A 15,694-nucleotide genomic window follows, 5' to 3' on the forward strand; every position below is an offset into this window, starting at 1 on the left:
TGTTCCCGACTACATTAACAGACTGCAGTTATAAGGGGCCATCCAGACTACATAAACATCCTGCAGTTATAAGGGACTGTCCAGACTACATACACACGCTGCAGTTATAAGGGGTGGTCCACACTACATACACAGACTGCAGTTATAAGGGGCTGTCCAGACTACATACACATCCTGCAGTTATAAGGGGCGGTCCAGACTACATACACACCCTGCAGTTATGAGGGGCGGTCCAGACTACATACACACCCTGCAGTTATAAGGGGTGGTCCAGACTACATACACACCCTGCAGTTATAAGGGGTGGTCCAGATTACATACACACCCTGCAGTTATAAGGGGCGGTCCAGACTACATACACTGACTGCAGATATAAGGAGCGGTCCAGACTACATACACACCCTGCAGATATAAGGAGCGGTCCAGACTACATACACACCCTGCAGTTATAAGGAGTGGTCCAGACTACATTAACAGACTGTAGTTATAAGGGGCCGTCCAGACTACATACACATCCTGCAGTTATAAGGGGCGGTCCAGACTACATACACTGACTGCAGCTATAAGGAGCGGTCCAGACTACATACACACCCTGCAGTTATAAGGAGTGGTCCAGACTACATACACTGACTGCAGTTATAAGGAGCAGTCCAGACTACATACACACACACCCTGCAGTTATAAGGAGCGGTCTAGACTACATACACAGACTGCAGTTATAAGGAGCGGTCCAGACTTCATACATACCCTGCAGTTATAAGGAGCAGTCCAGACTACATACACAAACTGCAGTTATAAGGAGCGGTCCAGACTACATACACTGACTACAGTTATAAGGCGCGGTCCACACTACATACACACCCTGCAGTTATAAGGGGCGGTCCAGACTACATACACACCCTGCAGTTATAAGGAGCGGTCCAGACTACATACACACCCTGCAATTATAAGGGCGGTCCAGACTACATGCACATCCTGCCTGCAGTTATAAGGGGCAGTCCAGACCACATACACAGACTGCAGTTATAAGGAGTGGTCCAGACTACATACACTGACTGCAGTTATAAGGAGCGGTCCAGACTATATACACAGGCTGCAGTTATAAGGAGCGGTCCAGACTACATACACAAACTGCAGTTATAAGGAGCGGTCCAGATTACATACACAGACTTCAGTTATAAGGGGCTGTCCAGACTACATACACACGCTGCAGTTATAAGGGGCTGTCCAGACTACATACACACACTGCAGTTATAAGGGGCGGTCCAGATTACATACAAACCCTGCAGTTATAAGAGGTGGTCCAGACTACATACACACACTGCAGTCATAAGAGGCGGTCCAGACTACATACACTGACTGCAGATATAAGGGGTGGTCCAGACTACATACACACCCTGCAGTTATAAGGGGTGGTCCAGACTACATACACAGACTGCAGTTATAAGGGGCTGTCCAGACTACATACACACGCTGCAGTTATAAGGGGCGGTCCAGACTACATACACACCCTGCAGTTATAAGAGGTGGTCCAGACTACATACACACACTGCAGTCATAAGGGGCGGTCCAGACTACATACACTGACTGCAGATATAAGGAGCGGTCCAGACTACATACACACCCTGCAGATATAAGGAGCGGTCCAGACTACATACACACCCTGCAGTTATAAGGAGTGGTCCAGACTACATTAACAGACTGCAGTTATAAGGGGCCGTCCAGACTACATACACATCCTGCAGTTATAAGGGGCGGTCCAGACTACATACACTGACTGCAGTTATAAGGAGCGGTCCAGACTACATACACACCCTGCAGTTATAAGGAGTGGTCCAGACTACATACACTGACTGCAGTTATAAGGAGCAGTCCAGACTACATACACACACACCCTGCAGTTATAAGGAGCGGTCTAGACTACATACACAGACTGCAGTTATAAGGAGCGGTCCAGACTTCATACACACCCTGCAGTTATAAGGAGCAGTCCAGACTACATACACAAACTGCAGTTATAAGGAGCGGTCCAGACTACATACACTGACTACAGTTATAAGGCGCGGTCCACACTACATACACACCCTGCAGTTATAAGGGGCGGTCCAGACTACATACACACCCTGCAGTTATAAGGAGCGGTCCAGACTAAATACACACCCTGCAGTTATAAGGGCGGTCCAGACTACATGCACATCCTGCCTGCAGTTATAAGGGGCAGTCCAGACCACATACACAGACTGCAGTTATAAGGAGTGGTCCAGACTACATAGACTGCAGTTATAAGGAGCGGTCCAGACTATATACACAGGCTGCAGTTATAAGGAGCGGTCCAGACTACATACACAAACTGCAGTTATAAGGAGCGGTCCAGACTACATACACAGACTGCAGTTATAAGGCGCGGTCCAGATTACATACACTGACTACAGTTATAAGGCGCGGTCCACACTACATACACACCCTGCAGTTATAAGGGGCGGTCCAGACTACATGCATTGACTACAGTTAAAATGGACGGTCCAGACTACATACACACCCTGCATTTATAAGGGGCGGTCCAGACTACATACACACCCTGCAGTTATAAGGAGCGGTCCAGACTACATACACACCCTGCAGTTATAAGGGCGGTCCAGTCTACATGCACATCCTGCCTGCAGTTATAAGGGGCAGTCCAGACCACATACACAGACTGCAGTTATAAGGAGTGGTCCAGACTACATACACAGACTGCAGTTATAAGGAGCGGTCCAGACTACATACACAGACTGCAGTTATAAGGAGCGGTCCAGACTATATACACAGCCTGCAGTTATAAGGGGCGGTTCAGACTACATACACACCCTGCAGTTATAAGGAGCAGTCCAGACTACATACACAGACTGCAGTTATAAGGGGCGGTCCAGACTACATACACTGACTACAGTTATAATGATCGGTCCAGACTACATACACTGACTGCAGTTATAAGGAGCGGTCCAGACTATATACACAGGCTGCAGTTACAAGGGGCGGTCCAGACTACATACACACCCTGCAGTTTTAAGGAGCGGTCCAGACTACATACACAGCCTGCAGTTATAAGGGGCGGTCCAGACTACATACACACCCTGCAGTTATAAGGAGTGGTCCAGACTACATACACAGACTGCAGTTATAGGGGGCGGTCCAGACTACATACACTGACTACAGTTATAAGGAGCGGTCTAGACTACATACAATGACTACAGTTATAAGGAGCGATCCAGACTACATACACTGACTACAGTTATAAGGAGCGGTCCAGACTACATACACACCCTGCAGTTATAAGAAGTGTTCCAGACTACATTAACAGACTGCAGTTTTAAGGAGTGTTCCAGACTACAGTAACAGACAGCAGTTATAAGGGGCCGTCCAGACTACATACACATCCTGCAGTTATAAGGGGCGGTCCAGACTACATACACAGACTGCAGTTATAAGGGGCTGACCAGACTACATACACACGCTGCAGTTATAAGGGGCGGTCCAGACTACATACACACCCTGCAGTTATAAGGGGCGGTCCAGACTACATACACACCCTGCAGTTATAAGAGGTGGTCCAGACTACATACACACACTGCAGTCATAAGGGGCGGTCCAGACTACATACACTGACTGCAGATATAAGGAGCGGTCCAGACTACATACACACTCTGCAGATATAAGGAGCGGTCCAGACTACATACACACCCTGCAGTTATAAGGAGTGGTCCAGACTACATTAACAGACTGCAGTTATAAGGGGCCGTCCAGACTACATACACATCCTGCAGTTATAAAGGGCGGTCCAGACTACATACACACACTGCAGTCATAAGGGGCGGTCCAGACTACATACACTGCCTGCAGTTATAAGGAGCGGTCCAGACTACATACACACCCTGCAGTTATAAGGAGTGGTCCAGACTACATACACTGACTGCAGTTATAAGGAGCGGTCCAGACTACATACACACCCTGCAGTTATGAGGAGTGGTCCAGACTACATACACTGACTGCAGTTATAAGGAGCGGTCCGGACTTCATACACACCCTGCAGTTATAAGGAGCGGTCCAGACTACATACACAAACTGCAGTTATAAGGAGCGGTCCAGACTACATACACTGAGTACAGTTATAAGGCGCGGTCCACACTGCATACACACCCTGCAGTTATAAGGGGCGGTCCAGACTACATACAGTGACTACAGTTATAATGGACGGTCCAGACTACATACACACCCTGCAGTTATAAGGGACAGTCCAGACTACATACACACCCTGCAGTTATAAGGAGCGGTCCAGACTACATACACACCCTGCAGTTATAAGGGCGGTCCAGACTACATACACATCCTGCCTGCAGTTATAAGGGGCGGTCCAGACCACATACACAGACTGCAGTTATAAGGAGTGGTCCAGACTACTTACACAGACTGCAGTTATAAGGAGCGATCCAGACTACATACATAGACTGCAGTTATAAGGAGCGGTCCAGACTATATACACAGGCTGCAGTTATAAGGGGCGGTCCAGACTACATACACTGACTACAGTTATAAGGAGCGGTCCAGACTACATACAATGACTACAGTTATAAGGAGCGGTCCAGACAACATACACTGACTACGGTTATAAGGAGCGGTCCAGACTACATACACACCCTGCAGTTATAAGTAGTGTTCCAGACTACATTAACAGACTGCAGTTATAAGGAGTGTTCCAGACTACGTTAACAGACTGCAGTTATAAGGGGCCGTCCAGACTACATACACATCCTGCAGTTATAAGGGGCGGTCCAGACTACATACACTCTGCAGTCATAAGGGGCGGTCCAGACTACATACACTGACTGCAGTTATAAGGAGCGGTCCAGACTGCATACACACCCTGCAGATATAAGGAGTGGTCCAGATTACATACACTGACTGCAGTTATAAGGAGCGGTCCAGACTACATACACATCCTGCAGTTATAAGGAGCGGTCTAGACTACATACACAGACTGCAGTTATAAGGAGCGGTCCAGACTTCATACACACCCTGCAGTTATAAGGAGAGGTCCAGACTACATACACAAACTGCAGTTATAAGGAGCGGTCCAGACTACATACACTGACTACAGTTATAAGGCGCGGTCCACACTACATACACACCCTGCAGTTATAAGGGGCGGTCCAGACTACATACACTGACTACAGTTATAAGGAGCGGTCCAGACTACACACACACCCTGCAGTTATAAGGGGCGGTCCAGACTACATACACACCCTGCAGTTATAAGGAGCGGTCCAGACTACATACACACCCTGCAGTTATAAGGGCGGTCCAGACTACATGCACATCCTGCCTGCAGTTATAAGGGGCGGTCCAGACCACATACACAGACTGCAGTTATAAGGAGTGGTCCAGACTACATACAAAGACTGCAGTTATAAGGAGCGGTCCAGACTACATACAAACTCTGCAGTTATAAGGAGCAGTCCAGACTGCATACACAGACTGCAGTTATAAGGGGTGGTCCAGACTACATACACTGACTACAGTTATAAGGATCGGTCCAGACTACATACACAGACTGCAGTTATAAGGGGCGGTCCAGACTACATACACTGACTACAGTTATAAGGAGCGGTCCAGACTACATACACAGACTGCAGTTATAAGGAGCGATCCAGACTACATACGCTGACTACAGTTATAAGGAGCGGTCCAGACTACATACACAAACTGCAGTTATAAGAGGCGGTCCAGACTACATACACTGACTACAGTTATAAGGAGCGGTCCAGACTACATACACTGGCTGCAGTTATAAGGAGCGGTCCAGACTATATACACAGCCTGCAGTTATAAGGGGCGGTCCAGACTACATACACACCCTGTAGTTATAAAGAGCGGTCCAGACTACATACACAGACTGCAGTTATAAGGGGCGGTCCAGACTACATACACTGACTACAGTTATAAGGAGCGGTCCAGACTACATACAATGACTACAGTTATAAGGAGTGGTCCAGACTACATACACTGACTACAGTTATAAGGAGCGGTCCAGACTACATACACACCCTGCAGTTATAAGGAGCAGTCCAGACCACATACACTGACTGCAGCTATAAGGGGTGGTCCAGACTATATACACACCCTGCAGTTATAAGGGGCTGTCCAGACTACATACACACCCTGCAGTTATAAGAGGCGGCCCAGACTACATACACAGACTGCAGTTATAAGGAGCGGTCCAGACTACATACACACCCTGCAGTTATAAGAGGCGGTCTAGACTACATACACTGACTGCAGCTATAAGGGGGGGTCCAGACTACATACACAGACTGCAATTATAAGGGGCGGTCAAGACTACATACACAGACTACAGTTATAAGGAGCGGTCCAGACTACATGCACAGACTGCAATTATAAGGAGCGGTCCAGACTACATACACAGACTGCAGATATAAGGGGCGGTCCAGACTACATACACAGACTGCAGTTATAAGGGGCGGTCCAGACTACATACACAGACTACAGTTATAAGGAGCGGTCCAGACTACATGCACAGACTGCAATTATAAGGAGCGGTCCAGACTGCATACACAGACTGCAGTTATAAGGGGCGGTCCAGACTACATACACAGACTACAGTTATAAGGAGCGGTCCAGACTACATACACAGACTGCAATTATAAGGGTCGGTCCAGACTGCATACACAGACTGCAGTTATAAGGGGCGGTCCAGACTACATACACAGACTACAGTTATAAGGAGTGGTCCAGACTACATGCACAGACTACAGTTATAAGGAGCGGTCCAGACTACATACACTGACTACAGTTATAAGGAGCGGTCCAGACTACATACACTGACTACAGTTATAAGGAGCGGTCCAGACTACATACGCTGACTACAGTTATAAGGAGCGGTCCAGATTACATGCACTGACTGCAGTTATAAGGGTCGGTCCAGACTACATACACAGACTGCAGTTATAAGGATCGGTCCAGACTACATACACAGACTGCAGTTATAAGGGTCGGTCCAGACTACATACACAGACTGCAGTTATAAGGAGCGGTCCAGATTACATACACAGACTACAGTTATAAGGAGTGGTCCAGACTACTTGCACAGACTACAGTTATAAGGAGCGGTCCAGACTACATACACTGACTACAGTTATAAGGAGCGGTCCAGACTACATACGCTGACTACAGTTATAAGGAGCGGTCCAGATTACATGCACTGACTGCAGTTATAAGGGTCGGTCCAGACTACATACACAGACTGCAGTTATAAGGGTCGGTCCAGACTACATACACAGACTGCAGTTATAAGGGCGGTCCTGACTACATGCACAGACTGCAGTTATAAGGATCGGTCCAGACTACATACACAGACTGCAGTTATAAGGGTCGGTCCAGACTACATACACAGACTGCAGTTATAAGGATCGGTCCAGACTACATACACAGACTGCAGTTATAAGGGTCGATCCAGACTACATACACAGACTACAGTTATAAGGAGCGGTCCAGATTACATACACAGACTGCAGTTATAAGGTGCGATCCAGACTACATACACAGACTGCAGTTATAAGGGGCGGTCCAGACTACATACACAGACTGCAGTTATAAGGGGCGGTCCAGACTACATACACAGACTGCAGTTATAAGGAGTGGTCCAGACTACATACACAGACTGCAGTTATAAGGAGCGGTCCAGACTACATACACAGACTGCAATTATAAGGAGCGGTCCAGACTACATACACAGACTGCAATTATAAGGAGCGGTCCAGACTACATACACAGACTGCAGTTATAAGGGTCGGTCCAGACTACATACACAGATTGCAATTATAAGGGGCAGTCCAGACTACATACACTGACTACAGTTATAAGGAGCGGTCCAGACTACATACACTGACTACAGTTATAAGGGTCGGTCCAGACTACATACACAGACTGCAATTATAAGGGGCAGTCCAGACTACATACACTGACTACAGTTATAAGGAGCGGTCCAGACTACATACGCTGACTACAGTTATAAGGAGCGGTCCAGATTACATGCACTGACTGCAGTTCTAAGGGTCGGTCCAGACTACATACACACCCTGCAGTTATAAGGGTCGGTCCAGACTACATACACAGACTGCAGTTATAAGGTGCGATCCAGACTACATGCACAGACTGCAGTTATAAGGAGCGGTCCAGACTACATACACAGACTGCAGTTATAAGGGTCGGTCCAGACTACATACACAGACTGCAGTTATAAGGAGCGGTCCAGATTACATACACAGACTGCAATTATAAGGAGCGGTCCAGACTACATACACAGACTGCAGTTATAAGGGTCGGTCCAGACTGCATACACAGACTGCAGTTATAAGGAGCGGTCCAGATTACATACACAGACTGCAATTATAAGGAGCGGTCCAGACTACATGCACAGACTGCAGTTATAAGGGTCGGTCCAGACTACATGCACAGACTGCAGTTATAAGGGTCGGTCCAGACTACATACACAGACTGCAATTATAAGGGTCGGTCTAGACTACATACACTGACTGCAGTTATAAGGGTCGGTCCAGACTACATACACAGACTGCAGTTATAAGGGTCGGTCCAGACTATATACACAGCCTGCAGTTATAAGGGGCGGTTCAGACTACATACACAGACTGCAGTTATAAGGGGCGGTCCAGACTACATACACTGACTACAGTTTTAAGGAGCGGTCCAGACTACATACAATGACTACAGTTATAAGGAGTGGTCCAGACTACATACACTGACTACAGTTATAAGGATCGGTCCAGACTACATACACACCCTGCAGTTATAAGGAGCAGTCCAGACCACATACACTGACTGCAGCTATAAGGGGTGGTCCAGACTACATACACACCCTGCAGTAATAAGGGGCTGTACAGACTACATACACACCCTGCAGTTATAAGAGGCGGTCTAGACTACATACACAGACTGCAGTTATAAGGAGCGGTCCAGACTACATACACACCCTGCAGTTATAAGAGGCAGTCTAGACTACATACACTGACTGCAGCTATAAGGGGTGGTCCAGACTACATACACAGACTGCAGTTATAAGGAGCGGTCCAGACTACATACACACCCTGCAGTTATAAGAGGCGGTCTAGACTACATACACTGACTGCAGCTATAAGGGGTGGTCCAGACTACATACACAGACTGCAGTTATAAGGGGCGGTCCAGACTACATACACAGACTACAGTTATAAGAAGCGGTCCAGACTACATGCACAGACTGCAATTATAAGGAGCGGTCCAGACTACATACACAGACTGCAGTTATAAGGGGCGGTCCAGACTACATACACAGACTACAGTTATAAGGAGTGGTCCAGACTACATGCACAGACTACAGTTATAAGGAGCGGTCCAGACTACATACGCTGACTACAGTTATAAGGAGCGGTCCAGATTACATGCACAGACTGCAGTTATAAGGAGCGGTCCAGATTACATACACAGACTGCAGTTATAAGGGTCGGACCAGACTACATACACACCCTGCAGTTATAAGGAGCGGTCCAGACTACATACACAGACTACAGTTATAAGGATCGGTCCAGACTACATACACAGACTGCATTTATAAGGGTCGGTCCAGATTACATACACAGACTGCAGTTATAAGGAGTGGTCCAGACTACATACACAGACTACAGTTATAAGGTGCGATCCAGACTACATACACAGACTGCAATTATAAGGAGCGGTCCAGACTGCATACACAGACTGCAGTTATAAGGGTCGGTCCAGACTACATACACACCCTGCAGTTATAAGGGTCGGTCCAGACTACATACTCTGACTGCAGCTATAAGGGGCGGTCCAGACTACATACACAGACTGCAGTTATAAGGGGCGGTCCAGACTACATACACTGACTGCAGTTATAAGGGTCGGTCCAGACTACATACACACCCTGCAGTTATAAGGGTCGGTCCAGACTACATACACACCCTGCAGTTATAAGGGGCGGTTCAGACTACATACACTGACTGCAGTTATAAGGGTCGGTCCAGACTACATACACACCCTGCAGTTATAAGGGTCGGTCCAGACTATATACACAGCCTGCAGTTATAAGGGGCGGTTCAGACTACATACACACCCTGCAGTTATAAGAGGCGGTCCAGACTACATACACAGACTGCAGTTATAAGGGTCGGTCCAGACTACATACACACCCTGCAGTTATAAGGGTCGGTCCAGACTATATACACAGCCTGCAGTTATAAGGGGCTGTTCAGACTACATACACACCCTGCAGTTATAAGGGGCGGTCCAGACTACATACACACCCTGCAGTTATAAGGGGCGGTTCAGACTACATACCCTGACTGCAGTTATAAGGGTCGGTCCAGACTACATACACACCCTGCAGTTATAAGGGTCGGTCCAGACTATATACACAGCCTGCAGTTATAAGGGGCTGTTCAGACTACATACACACCCTGCAGTTATAAGGGGCGGTCCAGACTACATACACACCCTGCAGTTATAAGGGTCGGTCCAGACTATATACACAAACTGCAGTTATAAGGAGCGGTCCAGACTACATACACACCCTGCAGTTATAAGGAGCGGTCCAGACTACATACACACCCTGCAGTTATAAGGGGCGGTTCAGACTACATACCCTGACTGCAGTTATAAGGGTCGGTCCAGACTACATACACACCCTGCAGTTATAAGGGTCGGTCCAGACTATATACACAGCCTGCAGTTATAAGGGGCTGTTCAGACTACATACACACCCTGCAGTTATAAGGGGTGGTCCAGACTACATACACAGACTGCAGTTATAAGGGTCGGTCCAGACTACATACACACCCTGCAGTTATAAGGAGCGGTCCAGACTACATACACAGACTGCAGTTATAAGGGTCGGTCCAGACTACATACAAACTCTGCAGTTATAAGGGTCGGTCCAGACTACATACACACCCTGCAGTTATAAAGGTCGGTCCAGACTACATACACACCCTGCAGTTATAAGGTGCGGTTCAGACTACATACACAGACTGCAGTTATAATATAACAAGTGGTCCAGACTACACATCCAGACTACTGATATAGGGGAAGGTCCCTGACTAAACAATCGGACGGTTATGATATGGGATGTTTCAGACTACACAGCAAAACAGCAATTATAAGGGGCTATTCATACCACCGGTGTTTTGCGTTTATATTAACTTGACCTACCTTAGTCATATGTTTCCTTACCTTTTGTTTGACATTGAAGTTAGCCAGCCATCCCAAAAGTGTAAATAATAATGTTAAAATACAAGGCTGTATTATTGTATCATATCAGACATATTTGGCTCTAGATCCATAATGCTCATCATTTCTCTATCTACACTGACCTTATGTTTTTATAAGTTTTCTTTCTATGCTTTCCACTTGACAGAGTTATAAATGTTTTGTGTTTATGTCTGTTATTAGACAGCTGATACAATAAAATGATTTTCATTATCGGTTATTTTATTTTAGCTGTTCTTCCATTTTCATGACCAAAAAAACACACAAATAGTATCCTATATAAAGCTAAATTTAATTATGTGTATTTATGTCGCTTCTTTGTCAAAATAAAGAAAATAAATCTTCTGACAAATCATATTCACTTTTGTAGGATGCAAAAATGCGTAATTTGGTATCAACAGTCATTCTGTGTTTTTGTAGGGTTAAATAATCTAATTGAATAGCTAACATGAAAACAAGTTGTCCAACTACCATGGATCAAGGCAACAAAAATCTCAGACAAAAACATTGTTGGTGTGAAAATGTACCAAAGCTAGCCATCATTAAATATTAGGAATATTAAAATTATCTTACATTTGTTAGTGTCAAAATTAGCCAAGATTTTGGAGCATATGCAATATGCCATATTTATTAAGGGTTTAGATACTTTTTGAACCTCACCAGACACTTTTAGAATGTGTTCAGAAAAAATAGGTGCAGCTAAGGGTGTTTGTAAAATAAACCAAATTTACTAAAGATACGCTCCAGTTTTTTGCCTAATAGTGGTCCAAAAGTAAAGGCCCCCTTCAGCCAACAGTCATCTCTCCCGACTCCCCAATACACAAGAGTGCACGTTGTGGCAGGGTATTCCTGTGTTCTCTATGATAGAGCCAGTGCCACATGCTGCTGGCAGCGTCTTATCTCCAGGGAGAAGAAATGGATCAACTTTGGAATTCAACAGGCCGGAACCTTCTCTCCCCTGACAGCCTCAGTCAGGAGACAGTTGTGACACCACTAGAGATCAGCTGATTGATTTGAGGGACTATGGTAACTGGCGGCAAGAAGGGAGTGCCGCAAATCCCTTACCTTCTATCACCAGGTATCACTGATCTGGACACTGAACCGGAGTCCCGCAAATCAAACCACTCATCTCAAGACCCCACCATCATACACAGTAGATAGCTAGCAGATCCAGCCAGTAAGGACAAGTTGATACAATTTTAGTTTAATGTACAGTACAGACCAAAAGTTTGGACCCACCTTCTCATTTAAAGATTTTTCTGTATTTTCATGACTATGAAAATTGTACATTCACACTGAAGGCATCAAAACTATGAATTAACACATTTGGAATTATATACTTAACAAAAAAGTGTGAAACAACTGAAAATATGTCTTATATTCTAGGTTCTTCAAAGTAGCCACCTTTTGCTTTGATGACTGCTTTGTACACTCTTGGCATTCTCTTGATGAACTTCAAGTGGTAGTCACCGGAAATGGTTTTCACTTCACAGGTGTGCCTTGTCAGGTTTAATAAATGGGGTTTCTTGTCTTATAAATGGGGTTGGGACCATCAGTTGTGTTGTGCAGAAGTCAGGTGGATGCACAGCTGATAGTCCTACTGACTAGACTGTTAGAATTTGTATTATGGCAAGAAAAAAGCAGCTAAGTAAAGAAAAACGAGTGGCCATCATTACTTTAAGAAATGAAGGTCAGTCAGTCCGAAAAATTGGGCAAACTTTGAAAGTGTCCCCAAGTGCAGTTGCAAAAACCATCAAGTGCTACAAAGAAACTGGCTCACATGAGGATTGCCCCAGGAAAGGAAGACCAAGAGTCACCTCTGCTTCTGAGGATAAGTTTATCCGAGTCACCAGCCTCAGAAATCGCAGGTTAACAGCAGCTCAGATTAGAGACCAGGTCAATGCCACACAGAGTTCTAGCAGCAGACACATCTCTTCAACAACTGTTAAGAGGAGACTTTGTGCAGCAGGCCTTCATGGTAAAATAGCTGCTAGGAAACCACTGCTAAGGACAGGCAACAAGCAGAAGAGACTTGTTTGAGCTAAAGAACACAAGGAATGGACATTAGACCAGTGGAAATCTGTGCTTTGGTCTGATGAGTCCAAATTTGAGATCTTTGGTTCCAACCACCGTGTCTTTGTGCGACGCAGAAAAGGTGAACGGATGGACTCTACATACCTGGCTCCCACCGTGAAGCATGGAGGAGGAGGTGTGATGGTGTGGGGGTGCTTTGCTGGTGACACTGTTGGGGATTTATTCAAAATTGAAGGCATGCTGAACCAGCATGGCTACCACAGCATCTTGCAGCGGCATACTATTCCATCCGGTTTGCGTTTAGTTGGACCATCATTTATTTTTCAACAGTACAATGACCCCAAACACACCTCCAAGCTGTGTAAGGGTTATTTGACCAAGAAGGAGAGTGATGGGGTGCTACGCCGGATGACCTGGCCTCCACAGTCACCAGACCTGAACCCAATCGAGATGGTTTGAGGTGAGCTGGACCGCAGAGTAAAGGCAAAAGGGCCAACAAGTGCTAAGCATCTCTGGGAACTCCTTCAAGATTGTTGGAAGACCATTTCTGGTGACTACCTCTTGAAGCTCATCATGAGAATGCCAAGAGTGTGCAAAGCAGTCATCAAAGCAAAAGGTGTCTACTTTGAATAACCTAGAATATAAGACATATTTTCAGTTGTTTCACACTTTTTTGTTAAGTATATAATTCCACATGTGTTAATTCATAGTTTTGATGCCTTCAGTGTAAATGTACAATTTTCATAGTCAGGACAATACAGAAAAATCTTTAAATGAGAAGATGTGTCCAAACTTTTGGTCTGTACTGTATATGGGGGCCTTAATAATAATAATAATTTTTATTTCTATAGTGCCAACATATTCCGCAGCACTTTACATTTTAGAGGGGACTTGTACAGACAATAAAAGACATTACAGAATAACAATAATCACATAAATCAACAGATAACAGGAGTAGAGAGGGTCCTGCTCTCAAGCTTACAATCTATGACTTAAAGGGGTATTCCTATCTCCAAGGTCCTATTCAATATGTAGTAAGTGTAATAATAATAATATTAGCAAATACCTCCAATTAGAAATCTAGTATATTTTTTTTATTCACTGTGTCTCTTTCTTCATGTGCAGGCATTGCTGGACCTTAGGTATTCCTGGTTATGACCACTGGAAACTAGCTAACTAACTGTTGTTATATCAGTGCATGTAACCATAGATACCTAAGGTCCTGCAATGCCCTACATGGAGTAAGTGACATAGTGAATCAGAAAAACTATAGGACATATCTAATTGGAGGTATTTACTAATATTATTATTATTACACCTACTACATATTGGGATAGAATCTTGGAGATGGAAATACCCCTTTAAGCCAACTAATAGATGGCGTATATTTAGACAAGACTATCTAAAAAGTGCACCAGATTTACGAACCACTTTGATAAATTTGATGCATTTCATAACTGTCTAGTCTAAGTTTACACTGTCTAAGTATTACACAAGATAAGTAAATGTGACCAATTGGGTCTGATTTATCAAGGTGTAATTGCAAGTTTTCTGGCTTAAAACAACTTGGTATGTGAAACATTTTGTGACTTTTGCCATTTTGTCGCCAGTCCTGCAGGCACTATTAAAATGGGTGAAGCTTAGGTGTAATGGGGCATGGTGAAACCAACCTGGCAAATTCATCAAAATCTATGCCACTCTAGTGGTATAAATTGCACCAGAAATGTACTCAAGTCCCTCACTGGAGGAACATTTCTGGCAGAGGTACACAGCAGTTGTAAGATGCACATAGTAATGAATTAGGTTCACCTTACTCCAGTGGTGCCTTCATTAAGACTAGTGTTGCACACACCAGTCCTAATGAAGGGCTCACTGAAGTATGATCTGCCAAATTCATTAAATGTCTCATGCTACCTAATGAATTCATCGCATCTTCTCAGTGGCATGCATCTCGCCAGAAATGTTACTCCAGTTATGAACTGGAGTAACATTTATGAGATACAAAACACCGATACTTGTAATTAATTTGACTGGCGGGCATAGCCACACCACATCCCTCCCTGAATCCTCCCCATCTTCACCCATTGGGCAGAACTGATTTAATCTGGCGTAAAACACTTTAAAAAATCTTTGTTGCACATAAAATCTGTGATTTGGAGGTGTTTTACGCCAGTTTTCTGGCGAAGACATTTTGATGAATCTCCCCTATAGTGTCTACTATCAGCAGAGAAATATATGTGTTTTGTCAATACATATAATTACTATTTTTTTTCCAAGAGATGCATCATTCCCATCAAGAGAAATTTATTTTTGTATGCCCTTTTCC

The sequence above is a fragment of the Phyllobates terribilis genome, unplaced genomic scaffold (assembly GCF_046119375.1).
Source record: "Phyllobates terribilis strain yellow unplaced genomic scaffold, ASM4611937v1 Scaffold_9__5_contigs__length_417890890, whole genome shotgun sequence".
Lineage (NCBI taxonomy): Eukaryota > Metazoa > Chordata > Amphibia > Anura > Dendrobatidae > Phyllobates > Phyllobates terribilis.